Source organism: Triticum dicoccoides, chromosome 2A (assembly GCF_002162155.2).
Source record: "Triticum dicoccoides isolate Atlit2015 ecotype Zavitan chromosome 2A, WEW_v2.0, whole genome shotgun sequence".
NCBI classification, from domain to species: Eukaryota; Viridiplantae; Streptophyta; class Magnoliopsida; order Poales; family Poaceae; genus Triticum; species Triticum dicoccoides.
In genome coordinates this window covers 66,302,300-66,318,720 of record NC_041382.1, presented here as the reverse complement: position 1 = coordinate 66,318,720, position 16,421 = coordinate 66,302,300, and the positions used below count along the sequence as shown (strand labels likewise).

The window sequence follows — 16,421 nt, the reverse complement described above, 5'->3', positions numbered from 1 at the left end:
TTATAAGGATGTTCTGAAGGGTGCCCGCCTTGTTGCGGATGAATGTACCAAGGATGTATTTTTTGAGTAAAACCCGCTCGTGTTATCCTGTGCGCTGAAAACTTGTTCATATGCGCTAAGCAATGCTGCTTGAATTTAAAATATTACCTTCTGTGCGGCTGTTTATCAATACTGAGAGATGGCGAGTCGTCGGCTTCTGCCCCCTTGCCGCTAGTGCTGGGGTGTTCGGGGATAAACCTGGGCGCTCTTTTTCCCATATTTGGGTCCTTCGAGGGAGGCGCTCAGCCCAATGAGCAAGGAAATCGGACTATAATGCATGAACACTCTCACTTAGCCATAGAATTCTATAATTTTAAATTTCGGTGAAGCCCCTAGTATTCGGAAGACCGAGTTCGGGGCGCTATCCACCCCTTGGCCGGACAGAGCCGACTCCTCGCCCTAAGCGGCATAAGTCTTTAAGGACTCGAAAAGACCTCTCGAACAACGACCAGATCTTGCCTCATCATGACGGTCAGTTTTAGCTTTCTCAACTGAGGTGCTCGACCCATCTCAACCGGGGCACAATCGCAGTGGTTCTCCTAGTGCTACCTTAGCCGATATAGAGGAACGTAAGGCACCAAAACATAGGAGCCGGGCAAACCCAACTATTGACCCAAGACATGATTCGGAGCCGATGCATATAATGCTATAAGTTCGGGGTGCCGCACTTGTTAAAGTGTTCGAACTTCTCACACCATGTTGAGGGGTACTGAAGCCCCTGGCGTATTTTGGCCGTACCAAAGTGTACGGGTGCAACATGTCGTTAAGGAACATATATATAAAAAAGGTAATGCAAAAAATAGACAAAAGCTATGCATTGTTTATTAAAATAGCTGCGATCAAAGCAGAACGATACAAGTAATGCGATAAACTAAAAGTTGGACTATTTAACATGTCTGCTCCAGGGGCAAGCTGCGGAATAGTATGCGAAACAGGTATACTGCTCGTGATAGAGACCACCTAGGATTTCCGTAATGCGGCATGGCTTGTCTGCTTCCCTGGTCCTTGCATCGTTTGTGCGGCAATTGAACTGCCGAACAAGCCATCCGAAGAGTAGAGTCCTGGAAGTAAGAGAAAAGTAAAAAATCGGCAGCCCCTGGTGCGGTTTAAGCCGTGTTTTGGGCGTGCCATGATGGTGCCCCTCCCCCTATGCCCATGGTATTTCCAGAGCGTAGTTATGGACGCGAAGTACTGGCGTCACCTTTTTGCGAGGGTTGGGGTTGGGGCCGCATTGCTACGCCTGCTTGGAACTTGCCAGGCGGTCTTGTTGTAGGTTACTCCGGGCGTGCTTGACGGTGTCCGGACGTTTAATGGCCAGACTAGAGAACGGCCTGGAGAGGCTGCTTTGTACTTTTGCTGCAAGGGCCGCCATGTGCTCCTCCGTTCGGAGGGAGCGTTCGGTGTTTCCATTGACCATAATTACTCCACAAGGGCCTGGCATCTTGAGCTTAAGGTATGCGTAGTGCGGTACCGCACTGAATTTGGCGAATGCGGTTCGCCCGAGCAGTGCGTGATAGGCACTGCGAAACGGGACTATGTCGAAGATTAACTCCTCACTTCGGAAATTATTCGGAGATCCGAAGACCACTTCAATGTGACTGAGCCTGTGCAGTTGGCCTCTACACCTGGTATTACACCTTTAAAGGTCGTTTTGGTGGGCTTAATCCTCGAGGGATCTCTGCCCATTTTCCGCACTGTATCCTGGTAAAGCAGGTTCAGGCTGCTGCCGCCATCCATAAGGACTCTAGTGAGATGAAATCCGTCAATAATTGGGTCTAGAACCAATGCGGTGAATCCGCCATGCCGGATGCTAGTGGGATGGTCCCTTCGATCAAAGGTGATCGGGCAGGTGGACCATGGGTTGAACTTTGGGGCGACTGGCTCTATCGTGTATACGTCCCTTAACGCATGCTTCCGCTCCCTTTTGGGGACATGGGTTACGTATATCATGTTCACCGTCCGCACTTGTGGGGGAAAACCCTTCTGTCCATTGTTGTTCGGCGGCCGGGGCTCCTCGTCGTCATTGCTATGCAGCCCCTTGTCTTCATTGTCGGCGCTTAGCTTGCCTGCCTTCTTGAACACCCAACAATCCCTGTTGGTGTGATTGGCCGGCTTTTCGAGGGTGCCATGTATTTGGCACAAGCGGTCGAGTATTCGGTCCAAGCTGGACGGGCCCCTAGGATTCCTTTTGAATGGCTTCTTCCGCTGACCGGATTTAGAGCCTCTGAATCCGGCATTAACTGCCATATCCTCAGCATTGTCGCCGTTAATGCGGCGCTTCTACTTGTTGCGACGCGACCTGCCACTAATGTCCCTGGTGTCCGAACTACCAGGGTTCTTGGTCATATTGTTGCTACGAGCGAGCCAGCTGTCTTCTCCCGCGCAAAAGCGGGTCATGAGTGTCGTGAGTGCTGCCATAGATTTCGGCTTTTCCTGTCCGAGGTGCCGGGCCAGCCACTCGTCACGGATATTGTGCTTGAAGGCTGCTAGGGCTTCAACGTTCGGACAGTCGACTATTTGATTTTTCTTTGTTAGGAACCGTGTCCAGAATTGTCTGGCCGATTCCTTTGGCTGCTGGATTACGTGACTTAGGTCATCGGCGTCTGGGGATCGCACATAAGTGCCCTGGAAATTGTCGAGGAATGCGGCTTCCAGGTCCTCCCAACAACTGATTGACCCTATTGGCAAGCTGTTGAGCCAATGCCGAGTTGGTCCTTTAAGCTTGAGTGGGAGGTATTTGATGGCGTGAAAATCGTCGCCGCGGGCCATGTGGATATGAAGGAGATAATCCTCGATCCACACCGCAGGGTCTGTTGTGCCATCATATGATTCGATGTTTACGGGTTTGAAACCCTCGGGGATTTGATGATCCATTATTTCGTCTGTAAAGCACAGTGGGTGTGCGGCGCCTCTGTACTGGGCGTTATCATGACGTAGCTCCAATGAGCTTTGTCTACTGTGTTCGGCCCTACCGAATATGTGGCCAGCGTGACGTTTACCGTCTCGAGCCGTGGGGTGCCCACACGATCCATAGATCGAACGTGTTTGCCTTGCCTTGTCCTCCAACATGTCTCGTAAGTCTGGCGCATATTCCCGTGCCTTGGAGGGCCGCGAGGCCTCTCTGTCGCGGCCACGAGGTGGCCGTTCGGCCGCATCAAGTGCTTCCTCCTCTAATTGGGGTAGCAACCTGCGCTTTGGGTAACTCTTGGAGGGGCGTTCGATTTTATGCTCTTCAGCTACAAGGACTTCGGTCCATCTGTCAACTAGCAAATCTTGATCGGCTCGGAGCTGTTGCTGTTTTTTCTTGAGGCTTCTTGCCGTGGCCATAAGCCTGCGTTGGAAATGCTTTTGCTCAACGGGATCCTCTGGCACGACGAATTCGTCGTCGTCGAGGCTTGCCTCGTCTTCGGAGGGAGGCATATAGTTATCGTCCTCGACCTCTCTGTCTGCCGCTCTCTCATGAGGGCTGGTTTCTCCATCCTCCTGTGCTAAACCTTGCTGGAGGGGGTTTTCTTCGGCACTCTCCGGAGTATTATTATCTCCCATGCTGGAATCACCATTTTTTTGCTGGCGGGATTTTGAGCGGCGCCGCTGACGCCGGTGCTTAGGCTGTTTCTTGGAGGGGTCATCCTCCGCTGTTCCATCGCCCTCTCCCTCTTTTGGGGTGTCCACCATGTATATGTCATATGACGAGGTGGCTTTCCAGGGCCTAGTAGGCGCTGGCTCTTCATCATCTCCTTCATCGGCGTCCATACCGTCGATGTCTTCGGAGTCCAAGTCGAGCATGTCGGTTAAGTCGTCGACAGTGGCTACAAAGTGGGTGGTGGGTGGGTTTTGAATTTCTTCATCGTCCGTACCCCAACCTTGCTGACTGTAGTCCGGCCAGGGCTCTCCTGATAAAGAGAGAGACTTCAGTGACTTCAGGATATCGCCGAAAGGCGGGTGCTGAAAGATGTCTGCGGCAGTGAACTTCATGATAGGTGCCCAATCGGATTCGACTGGCAGGGGCGCGGAGGGTTCGGAGTCCGGAGAGGAGTCCGGCACCTTGGATTCACGAGCCTCGCAGAGTACGGGGCTGGTGTTCGGCTCAATCACTGTTTGGATCATAGCCCTCGAGGTGGCGTCCAACCGCCCATCCTCGACTGGCGCGGTCGGCTCCGAACTAAGGGTCGGAGCCGATGCGGGTGCGGCCTCCAGGGCACTGTTCGGCGGCAGAGGTATATCATGCTCGTCATGACAGTGCGGCGCGCTCGGCAGTGGTTCGAAACCGTCGAGGATCAAGTCCCCGCGGATGTCAGCCGTGTAGTTTAAACTTCCAAACCTGACCTGACGGCCAGGGGCGTAGCTTTCGATCTGCTCTAGATGGCCAAGTGAATTGGCTCGCAGTGCGAAGCCGACAAAGACGAAGATCTGTCTGGGGAGGAAGGTCTCACCCTGGACTGCATCGCCATTGATGATCATAGGAGCCATTGGGCCTGACGGCGACGACACAGAGGAACTCTCAATGAAAGCACCAATGTCGGTGTCAAAACCGGCGGATCTCGGGTAGGGGGTCCCGAACTGTGCGTCTAGGCTGGATGGTAACAAGAGGCAAGGGACACGAAGTTTTACCCAGGTTCGGGCCCTCTCGATGGAGGTAAAACCCTACGTCCTGCTTGATTAATATTTATGATATGGGTAGTACAAGAGTAGATCTACCACGAGATCAGAGAGGCTAAACCCTAGAAGCTAGCCTATGGTATGGTTGTTGATGTGTATGTTGTCCTACGGACTAAACCCCCCGGTTTATATAGACACCGGATAGGGTTAGGGTTACATAGAGTTGGTTACAATGGTAGGAGATCTGAACATCCGTATCGACAAGCTTGCCTTACACGCCAAGGAAAGTCCCTTCCGGACACGGGACGGAGTCTTCAATCTTGTATCTTCATAGTCCAGGAGTCCGGCTGAAGGTATAATTCGGCTATCCGAACACCCCCTAATCTAGGACTCCCTCAGTAATCCTGTTCTGGAAGTCATGCTACTAGATCATGATGAACCTACGAACTATGAATAAGCGATGGTGTGCCCAGATTCCACAAAATGGCTAGAAGCCATGAAATCTGAGATGGGATCCATGTATGAGAACAAAGTATGGACTTTGGTTGACTTGCCCGTTGATCGGCAAGCAATTGAGAATAAATGGATCTTCAAGAAGAAGACTGACGCTGACGGTAATGTTATTGTCTACAAAGCTCGACTTGTTGCGAAAGGTTTTCGACAAGTTCAAGGGATTGACTACGATGAGACCTTCTCACCCGTAGCGATGCTTAAGTCTGTCCGAATCATGTTAGCAATTGCCGCATTTTATGATTATGAAATTTGGCAGATGGATGTCAAAACTGCATTCCTGAATGGATTTGTGGAAGAAGAGTTGTATATGATGCAACCGAAAGGTTTTGTCGATCCAAAGGGAGCTAACAAAGTGTGCAAGCTCCAGCGATCCATTTATGGACTGGTGCAAGCCTCTCGGAGTTGGAATAAACGCTTTGATAGTGTGATCAAAGCATTTGGTTTTGTACAGACTTTTGGAGAAGCCTGTTGAGGGAGTCCTGTACTAGGGGGTCTCCGGACAGCCGGACTATCTCCATTGCCGGAGTGTTAGACTATGAAGATACAAGATTGAAGACTTCGTCTCGTGTCCGGATGGGACTCTACTTGGCGTGGAAGGCAAGCTAGGCAATATGTATATGGATATCTCCTCCTTTGTAACCGACCTTGTGTAACCCTAACCCTCTCCGGTGTCTATATAAACCGAAGATTTTTAGTTCGTAGGACAACAATCATAACATACAATCATACCGTAGGCTAGCTTCTAGGGTTTAGCCTCTGTGATCTCGTGGTAGATCTATTCTTGTAACACCCATATCATCAATATCAATCGAGCAGGACGTAGGGTTTTACCTCCATCAAGAGGGCCCGAACCTGAGTAAAACTTCGTGTCCCTTGCCTCCTGTTACCATCCGGCCTAGACGCACAGTTCAGGACCCCTTACCCGAGATCCGCCGGTTTTGACACCGACATTGGTGCTTTCATTGAGAGTTCCTCTCTGTCGTCGTCGTTAGGCTTGATGGCTCCTACCATCATCGGTAGCAATGCGGTCCAGGGTGAGACTTTTCTCCCCGGATAGATCTTCGTATTTGGCGGCTTTGCACTGCGGGCTAATTCGCTTGGCCATCTGGAGCAGATTGAAAGCTACGCCCCTGGCCATACTCACAAAGACTTGATCTTCGACGGATTCGAGCCACAGCCGGGCGCGCTGCACTGTCTCGATGGGCATGACCTAGCTTTGCCACCAGACGGTACTCTAGAGGCCGCGTCCACACCAGCTCCGACCCTTAGCTCGGAGCCAGTTGCACCAATCGAGGACGGGTGGCTAGACACCGCCTCAGGGGCTGCAGTCTCAACGGTGATCGAGCCGAACACCAGCATAATCCTCCGCGTAGCCCGTGACTCCAAGGTGCTGGACTCTCCTCCGGACCCTGAACCATCCGTGCCCCTGCCAATCGAATCCGACTGGGCGCCGATCATGGAATTCACCGCTGCGGATATCTTTCAGCACTCGCCCTTCGGCGACATTCTGAATTCACTAAGGTCTCTCTCTTTGTCAGGAGAGCCCTGGCCGGATCATGGCCAACAGGACTGGGATGCGGACGATGAAGAAATTCGACACCCACCCACCATCCACTTTGTAGCCACTGTCGATGATTTAACCGACATGCTCGACTTCGACTCCGAAGACATCGACGGTATGGACGACGATGTAGGAGACGAACATGAACCAGCACCTATAGGGCACTGGAAAGCCACCTCGTCGTATGACATATACATGGTGGATACACCCAATGAAGGCAACGGCGACGAGATAGCGGAGGATGGCCCCTCCAAGAAGCAACCCAAGCGCTGACGTCAGCGGCGCCACTCTAAGTCCCACCAAAGCAAAAGTGGTGATACCGGCACAGGAGATAATAACACTCCGGATAGCGCCGAAGACAACGAAAACCCCCTCCAGCAAGAGTTAGATCAGGAGGATGAAGGAGCCAGCTCTCCTGAGAGAGCGGCTGGCGGAGAGGAGGAGGATGACAATTACATGCCCCCCTCCGAAGACGAGGCAAGCCTCGGCGACGATGAATTCGCCGTACCAGAGGATCCCGTCAAACAAGAGCGCTTCAAGCGCAGGCTTATGGCCACGGCAAATAGCCTGAAGAAAAAGCAGCAACAGCTTCAAGCTGATCAAGATCTGCTAGCTGACAAATGGACTGAAGTCCTCACAGCCGAGGAATATAAACTCGAGCGTCCCTCCAAGAGTTACCCAAGGCGCAGGTTACTACCCCGACTGGAGGAAGAAGCGTATGATACGGCTGACTGGCCACCTCGTGGCCGCGATAGAGAGGCATTCCTGCTGAAAGCTCAGCCTCCACCCCAACGCCATCCAAAAAAAAGGCATGGGGAGATACGCCAGACCTGCGAGACATATTGGAGGACAAAGCAAAGCACTCAAGATCGATCTACGGATCACGAGGGCGCACCACTCTACGAGACGGTAAACGTCACGCCGGATACAGTAAAAGCAAATCCGGCCGGGCCGAACACAGCGGGCAGGACCCATACTAATTGCGTCGCGGTATAGCCCAATACAGAGGCATCGCACACCCCTTATGCTTCACAGACGAAGTAATGGAACATCAACTCCCAGAAGGTTTCAAACCTGTAAACATTGAATCATACGACGGCACAACAGATCCTGCGGTATGGATTGAGGACTTCCTTCTCCACATCCACATGGCCCGTGGTGATGACTTACATGCCATCAAGTACCTCCCACTAAAACTCAAAGGACCAGCACGGCATTGGCTTAATAGCTTGCCAGTGGACTCCATTAGCTGTTGGGAAGATCTGGAAGCCGCATTCCTCGACAACTTTCAGGGCACTTATGTGCGACCACCAGACGCCGATGACTTGAGCCACATAATCCAGCAACCAGAAGAGTCGGTCAGGCAATTCTGGACTCGGTTGCTTACAAAGAAAAACCAAATCGTCGACTGTCCGGATGCGGAGACCTTAGCGGCATTCAAGCACAACATCCAAGACGAGTGGCTAGCCCGGCACCTTGGTCAGGAAAAGCCAAAATCTATGGCAGCCCTCACGACGCTCATGACCCGCTTTTGTGCAGGAGAAGACAGCTGGTTGGCTGGCAGCAACAACCTATCAAAGAACCATGGTACCTCAGATACCAAGGACGGCAACAACAGGTCACGTCGCAACAAGCATAAGCGCCGCATTAACGGCGAAAGCACTAAGGATACGACAGTCAATACCGGATTCAAAGGCTCTAAACCCGGTCAGCGGAAAAAGCCATTCAAACAAAGTATGTCGGGTTCGTCCAGCTTGGACCGTATACTCGATCGCTCGTGTTAAATACACGATACCCCAGACAAGCCAGCCAATCACACCAACATGGATTGTTGGGTGTTCAAGCAGGCTGGCAAGTTAATTGCCGAAAACAAGGACAAGGGGCCGCATAGCGATGACGAGGAAGAACCCCGGCAGCCGCACACTGGAGGACAGAAGAGGTTTCCCCCGCAAGTGAGGACGGTGAACATGATATACACAACCCACATCTCCAAGAGGGAGCGGAAGCGTGCGCTTAGGGACGTATATGCGCTGGAGCCAGTCGCCCCGAAGTTCAACCCTTGATCCTCCTGTCCGATCACCTTTGATCGCACGGACCACCCCACTAGTATCCGTCACGGCGGATTCGCCGCACTGGTCCTAGACCCAATCATCGACGGATTTCACCTCACTCGAGTCCTCATGGACGGCGGCAGTAGCCTGAACCTGCTTTATCAGGACACAGTGCGCAAAATGGGTATAGACCCCTCAAGGATCAAACCCACAAAGACGACCTTTAAAGACGTCATTCCAGGCGTAGAGGCCCACTGCATAGGCTCAATTACACTAGAAGTGGTCTTCGGATCCCCGGATAACTTCCGAAGCGAAGAGTTAATCTTCGATATAGTCCCGTTCCGCAGTGGTTATCACGCACTGCTCGGACGAACCGCATTCGCTAGATTCAATGCGGTACCACATTATGCATACCTCAAGCTCAAGATGCCAGGACCTCGTGGAGTTATTACAGTCAATGGAAACACAGAGCGCTCTCTCCGAACAGAGGAGCACACCGCGGCCCTCGCAGCAGAAGAGCAAAGCAGCCTCTCAAGGCAATCTACCAGTTCGGCGTTTCAAAGCCCGGACACCTTCAAGCGCGCTCAGGGCAATCGACAAATAGACCGCCTGGCGCGATCTGAGCTCGCGTAGCAATACGAAGGCCACCCCAATCCCAGCCCAACGACGTTGTTCATGCCGCGCGTACATCATTACGCATTAAAAATACCATGGGCACAGATGGCGAGGGGGAGGCACAACTACGGCACGTCCCAAAACGCGACCTAAACCGCACCAGGGGCTTCCCGTTTGGTTATTTTTCTTTTTCTTTCAGGACTTCAATCTCTGGAAACACTGTCCGGCAGCTCTATTGCTGAACACATGATACAACAACCAAGGAGGCCGACGACTACGGAATTCCCAGGTGGATTATAGATTTCACATAATTCCTCAGCTCGCCCTTGGAAGGGACATAGTCCTACTATTTTGCTCATTACACTATCTATATCACTTTGCTTTAATGCAATTTTTAATATACAATGCACGACATTATGATTATTATCGCACTTTTGTTATATGTATACATATCTATGTGTTCATTAATGACGCCTAGCAACCGTACACTCTGGTACGGCCAATGCACCAGGGGCTTACGTACCCATAATATGGTGTAAAAAGTCTGAACACTTTCACAAGTGCGGCACCCCAAACTTATAGCATTATATGCATCAGCTCCGAATCATGTCTTTGGTCAAATGTTGGGTTTGCCCGGCTCCTATGTTTTGGTACCTTACGTTCTGCTCTATCGGCTAAGGTAGCGCTAGGAGAACTACTGCGATTGTGCCCCAGTTCTGCCGGGCCGAGCACCTCAGTAGAGAAAGCTAAAACTGACTGTCATGATAAGGCGAGAGACTGGTCGCTGTTCGGCGAGGTTTTTCGAGTCCCTAAAGACTTATGCCGCTTAGGGCGAGGGGCCGGCTCCGTCCGGCTTACAGGCGTGTATCATGCCCCGAATTCGGCCTTCCGAATACCAGGGGATTCACCGAAATTTAAAATTATAGAATTCTATGGCTAAGTGAGCATGATAAAGCATTATTAGTCCGGTTGCCTTGTTCCTTGTGCTGAGCACCTCCCTCGAAGGACCCAAACATGGGAACAAGAGTGCTCAGGTTTATCCCGAACACCCAGGCACTCGTGGCATGGGGGCACAAGCCGAGGACTAGCCATCTCTCAGATTGGATAAACAGCCAAACAGAAGGTAATATTTTAAATTCACACAAGCGTTGCATAGCGCATATGAAACACGTTTTCATTACACAGGATAAAAAACGAGAAAGTCTCATTCAAATATTACATTTTGTGAACACTCATCCGCGATAAGATGGGCGCCCGACAGAACACCCTCGTAGTACATCTCGGGGTGGCGGTGCTCCTTGCCATCCGGCGGCCCCTCCTTGATAAGCTTCACGGCGTCTAGCTTGACCCACTGCGTTTTCACACGGGCGAAGGCCCGGTGTGCACCTTCAATGCAGACGGATCGCTTGACGACCTCCAGCCGTGGGCAGGCATCCACAAGCCGCCTCACCAGGCCGAAGAAGCTGTTCGGAAGGGCGTCGCCAGGGCACAACCGGACTATGAAGCCCTTCATGGCCTGATCGGCCGCCTTATGTAGCTCGGCCATCTGCTTCAGTTGGTCGCTCATTGGCACCGGATGTTCGGCCACAGCATACTGAGACCAGAACAACTTCTCCGTCGAGCTTCCGTCCTCGGCCTAGTAGAACAGTGCGGCATCGGACACACTGCGGGGCAAATCTGCGAATGCTCTTGAAGAGCTCCGGATTCGGATAAGTAATCGGTAATTCACCTTTACATGCTTGCTTTGCATATAGAAAGCCTTACCCGTCTCTATCTTCTTCATCGCGTCGATCTCCTGAAGGGCCTTCTAGGCCTCGGCCTTGGCACTCTTCGCGCTCTCACGGGCCGCGGCAAGCTCAGACTCTCTCGTCTTCAAGTCAAGCTCCAACGCCGCGTGCTTGGTCACGAGAGCCTGGAGCTCTTGCTGCACCTCGCCCACCCGAGCCTCGTGCCTCTCTCGCTCGGTGCACTCCTGGGCCGCCTTTTCTTTGGCCTGGGACAACGCTTGCTTCAGGGTCGCCACCTCGGTCGTGGCCCCTGGCAAACATACAATGATCCTGTCATTTAGCAATCGCGTCCTTTTTCTCATCTACAGACGGGGTATCACTTACCCTTGTTCTCCTCAAGCTGCCTCTTAGCAAGGCCGAGCTCTTTCTGGGACCCCTCGAGGGCCTCCTTCAGTACGGCGACCTCCGCAGTCAGTGCGGCGGACGCCAGCAGCGAAGCCTGCATATGCAGTGACATACTTAATTAGACTCCTGCGATATTATTTGATCCTCTGTTCGGCTTTTCTTTGTGAACACCGAGCACGGCATCAGGGGCTACTGTCTATGCAGTAACACTTCTACTACATTTTAAAATACTTACCTCGAAGCCTGTTAGAAGGCTAGTACAGGCTTCAGTCAATCCACTCTTCGTGGACTGAACCTTCTGGATCACCGCACTCATGACAGTGCGGTGCTCCTCCTTGATGGAAGCGCTGCGAAGTGCTTCCAACATAGTGTCCGGTGCCTCTGGATGGACAGAGGTCACCGGCACTGGTGTCTCACCCTCCTTAGAAGGGGACCGCCTGCCCGAGCTCGGATCCGTTGGAGGGTCCGGCGCGGTGTTCGACTGAGCGCCGAACTCAGAGCTTCCGGGGACCCCGTCCCCTTGGCTCCCGGAGTCCGGAAGGTCGCCTCGAGGCGCCTCCGGGACTGTCCCCCTGATCCGATGCCTCTTGAGACAGCACCTCGGTGTCGTTGGCCGGATGAGGGGAGGTGGCCGTCGGGACTGGATCTCTATCCATGTCTGACGCGCCCAGGGAGCCCTCCGAGGATACCTCGATATTGGCTCGAGGCGGCCTGCACAATTGAGTTCAGCGTTAGGGAAAGCAATGCGACAAAGGAATCCTATGGGTTACTTTGGTATCTGAATACTTACGATCTCCCCTGGGGCTTGCCCCTGGGCAACCACTCGTCTTCACTTTTGTCGGTGGCGGTGGAGCTGTCCGGAAGGAGCGTCCTTCCCTTCTTGGACCCTTCGGCCTCCCCAGTTGGGGCTGCCTTCCTTTTCTTGTCTACCCTAGTCGGTGGGGGAGCCTCCTCTTCCTCTTCCTCGTCTTTGGGGGAAGAGTGCACTACAGAGTCATCGGACGGTGAGTCCGACGACGCCTGGCGTCGGGAACTCTTTCGAGCTCCCTTGGCCTTCTTGGTCTTCTCCGGCACCTTATAAGGGGCCGGAGTCAGCATCTTCGTCAGAAGAGCGTCTGCGGGGCCTTCGGGCAAGGGAGCCGGACAGTCGATCTGTCCGGCCATCTTCTGCCAGTCATGTCAAAATTACTGGAGTTTAGATCCCGCATAGAGCCAATCTATATATATAAAACAAATATCCTATAAGAGGTAAAACAACTTACCGCACTCGCGTGGTGCTTCGCGCTGAATCCGCGATCCTCAGTAATGGGGGAGGGACCGCGGCGCCCTTGAACAGCACCCTCCAGGCATCTTCATGAGTCGTGTCGAAGAGCCTGTTCAGAGTTCGGTGCTGCGCCGGATTGAACTCCCACAAGGTAAACTCCTGTTGTTGGCACTGGAGTATCTGGCGAACAAGCATAACCTGCACTATGTTGACAAGCTTGAGCTTCTTATCCACCATGTTCTGAATACATGACTGGAGTCCAGTCAGCTCTTTCGAATTACCCCAGGACAGGCCCTTCTCTTTCCAGGAGGTGAGCCGCATGGGGATGCCGGATCGGAACTCGGGGGCCGCTACCCATGCGGGGTCGCGCGGCTCGGTGATATAGAACCACCCCGATTGCCACCCCTTTATGGTGTCCACGAAGGTGCCCTCGAGCCATGTGATGTTGGTGCTATTGCCCACCATGGCGTCTCCGCACTCCGCCTGGCGGGTGCTCACTACCTTCGGCTTGACATTGAAGGTCTTCAGCCATAAGCCGAAGTGGGGCTTGATGCGGAGGAAGGCCTCGCACATGACGATAAACGCCGAGATGTTGAGGATGAAGTTTGGGGCTAGATCGTGGAAATCCAGGCCGTAATAAAACATGAGCCGCTGGACGAAGGGATGGAGAGGGAATCCTAGTCCGCGGAGGAAATGGGTGAGGAATACCACCCTGTCATGGGGCTCGGGGTGGGGATGAGTTGTCCCTCATCTGGGAGCCGGTGCGCGATGTCGTCGTGCAGGTATCCGGCTCTCCTCAGTTTCTTGATGTCTCCTTCCGTGACGGAGGAGACCATCCACTTGCCTCCCGCTCTGGACATGGTTGGAGAAGGTTGAGATGGAAGTGAGGACTTGGGCACTAGAGCTCGAGTATGCGGGAGCGGATGAGCAGAGGAGGAAGAAGGCGTGGATAGAAAGGTGAATCCTTATCCCTTTATATGGGCGGACAAAATTAAACGTCCCCACTTGCCTAGTAAAACTCGCTTATCCCCCAAGCGCCGCAATTGATGGCGCGGTTGGGTTACTCACGCCCGTATTGATGAGAATCATGTAATAAGGGGACACGATCTCTGCTTTGACAAGACGTGTCGAAAAACTGCCTCGCGTTATGTGCGAGGCTGGTTAAAAGAAACGGTTCGAATAATCACCGGGCCATGACATAACGTCATTTTGCCAAAGCAAGCTAGCGGATTAGATCTGCGAAAGCATTATTCTCTCTATGGTGGAATGTGGAACTTATTTTGCAGGGTCGGACACTATCCTCGTATTCAAATTCTTCTGTGATGTATTCGGAGAAGGAACCCGCCTTGCAATGCCGAAGACAACTGCGCGCCGGACTCATCGTCATTGAAGCCTGGTTCAGGGGCTACTGAGGGAGTCCTGTACTAGGGGGTCTCTGGATAGCCGGACTATCTCCATTGGCCGGACTGTTAGACTATGAAGATACAAGATTGAAGACTTCTTCTCGTGTCCGGATGGGACTCTACTTGGCGTGGAAGGCAAGGTAGGAAATACGTATATGGATATCTCCTCCTTTGTAACCGACCTTGTGTAACCCTAACCCTCTCCGGTGTCTATATAAATCGAAGAGTTTTAGTCCGTAGGACAACAATCATAACATACAATCATACCATAGGCTAGCTTCTAGGGTTTAGCCTCTTTGATCTCGTGGTAGATCTACTCTTGTAACACCCATATCATCAATATCAATCGAGCAGGACGTAGGGTTTTACCTCCATCAAGAGGGCCCGAACCTGGGTAAAACTTCGTGTCCCTTGCCTCCTGTTACCATCCGGCCTAGACGCACAGTTCGGGACCCCCTACCGAGATCCGCCGGTTTTGACACCGACACCTGTATTTACAAGAAAGTGAGTGGGAGCTCTGTAGCATTTCTGATATTATATGTGGATGACATATTACTGATTGGAAATGATATAGAATTTCTGGATAGCATAAAGGTATACTTGAATAAGAGTTTTTCAATGAAAGACCTCGGTGAAACTACTTACATATTGGGCATTAAGATATATAGAGATAGATCAAGACGCTTAATTGGACTTTCACAAAGCACATACCTTGACAAAGTTTTGAATAAGTTCAAAATGGATCAAGCAAAGAAAGAGTTCTTGCCTGTGTTACAAGGTGTGAAGTTGAGTAAGACTCAATGTCCGACCACCGCAGAAGATAGAGAGAAAATGAAAGATGTTCCCTATGCTTCAGCCATAGGCTCTATCATGTATGCAATGCTGTGTACCAGACCTGATGTGTGCCTTGCTATAAGTCTAGCAGGGAGGTACCAAAGTAATCCAGGTGTGGATCACTGGACAACGGTCAAGAACATCCTGAAGTACCTGAAAAGGACTAAGGATATGTTTCTCGTATATGGAGGTGACAAAGAGCTCATCGTAAATGGTTACGTAGATGCAAGCTTTGACACTGATCCGGACGATTCTAAATTGCAAACTGGATACGTGTTTACATTGAACGGTGGAGCTGTCAGTTGGTGCAGTTCTAAACAAAGCGTCGTGGCGGGATCTACATGTGAAGCGGAGTACATAGCTGCTTCGGAAGCAGCAAATGAAGGAGTCTGGATGAAAGAGTTCATATCCGATCTAGGTGTCATACCTAGTGCATCGGGTCCAATGAAAATCTTTTGTGACAATACTGGTGCAATTGCCTTGGCGAAGGAATCCAGATTTCACAAGAGAACCAAGCACATTAAGAGACGCTTCAATTCCAATTGGGATTTAGACCAAGTGGGAAACATAGAAATTTGCAAGATACATACAGATCTGAATGTTGCAGACCCGCTGACTAAGCCTCTTCCGTGAGCAAAACATGATCAGTTTGTTTAGTTTAGCACTTGATTGTTTAGTTTGTTGCTATTGCTTTCTTCATAACTAATACATGTTCCTATGACTATGAGATTATGCAACTCCCGTTTACCGGAGGAACACTTTGTGTGCTACCAAACGTCACAACGTAACTGGGTGATTATAAAGGTGCTCTACAGGTGTCTCTGAAGGTACTTGTTGGGTTGGCGTATTTCGAGATTAGGATTTGTCACTCCAATTGTCGGAGAGGTATCTCAGGGCCCTCTCAGTAATACACATCACTCAAGCCTTGCAAGCATTGCAACTAATAAGTTATTTGCGGGATGATGTATTATGGAACGAGTAAAGAGACTTGCCGGTAACGAGATTGAACTAGGTATTGAGATACCAACGATCGAATCTCGGGCAAGTAACATACCGATGACAAAGGGAACAACGTATGTTGTTATGCGGTCTGACCGATAAAGATCTTCCTAGAATATGTAGGAGCCAATATGAGCATCCAGGTTCCGCTATTGGTTATTGACCGGAGATGTGTCTCGGTCATGTCTACATAGTTCTCGAACCCGTAGGGTCCGCACACTTAAAGTTCAGTGACGATCGTAATTAGGGTTTTTGTGTTTTGATGTACCGAAGGTTGTTCGGAGTCTCGGATGTGATCACGGACATGACGAGGAGTCTCGAAATGGTCGAGACATAAAGATTGATATATTGGAAGCCTATATTTGGATATCGGAATCGTTTCGGGTGAAATCGGGATTTTACCGGAGTACC

The 16,421-nt window shown here is 51.4% G+C and overlaps 1 pseudogene; it reads right to left on the bottom strand.

Annotated features, from left to right (window-relative positions):
- LOC119357609 overlaps positions 1-16,421 on the bottom strand; it is a 33,995-nt pseudogene that overhangs the window by 15,411 nt on the left and 2,163 nt on the right.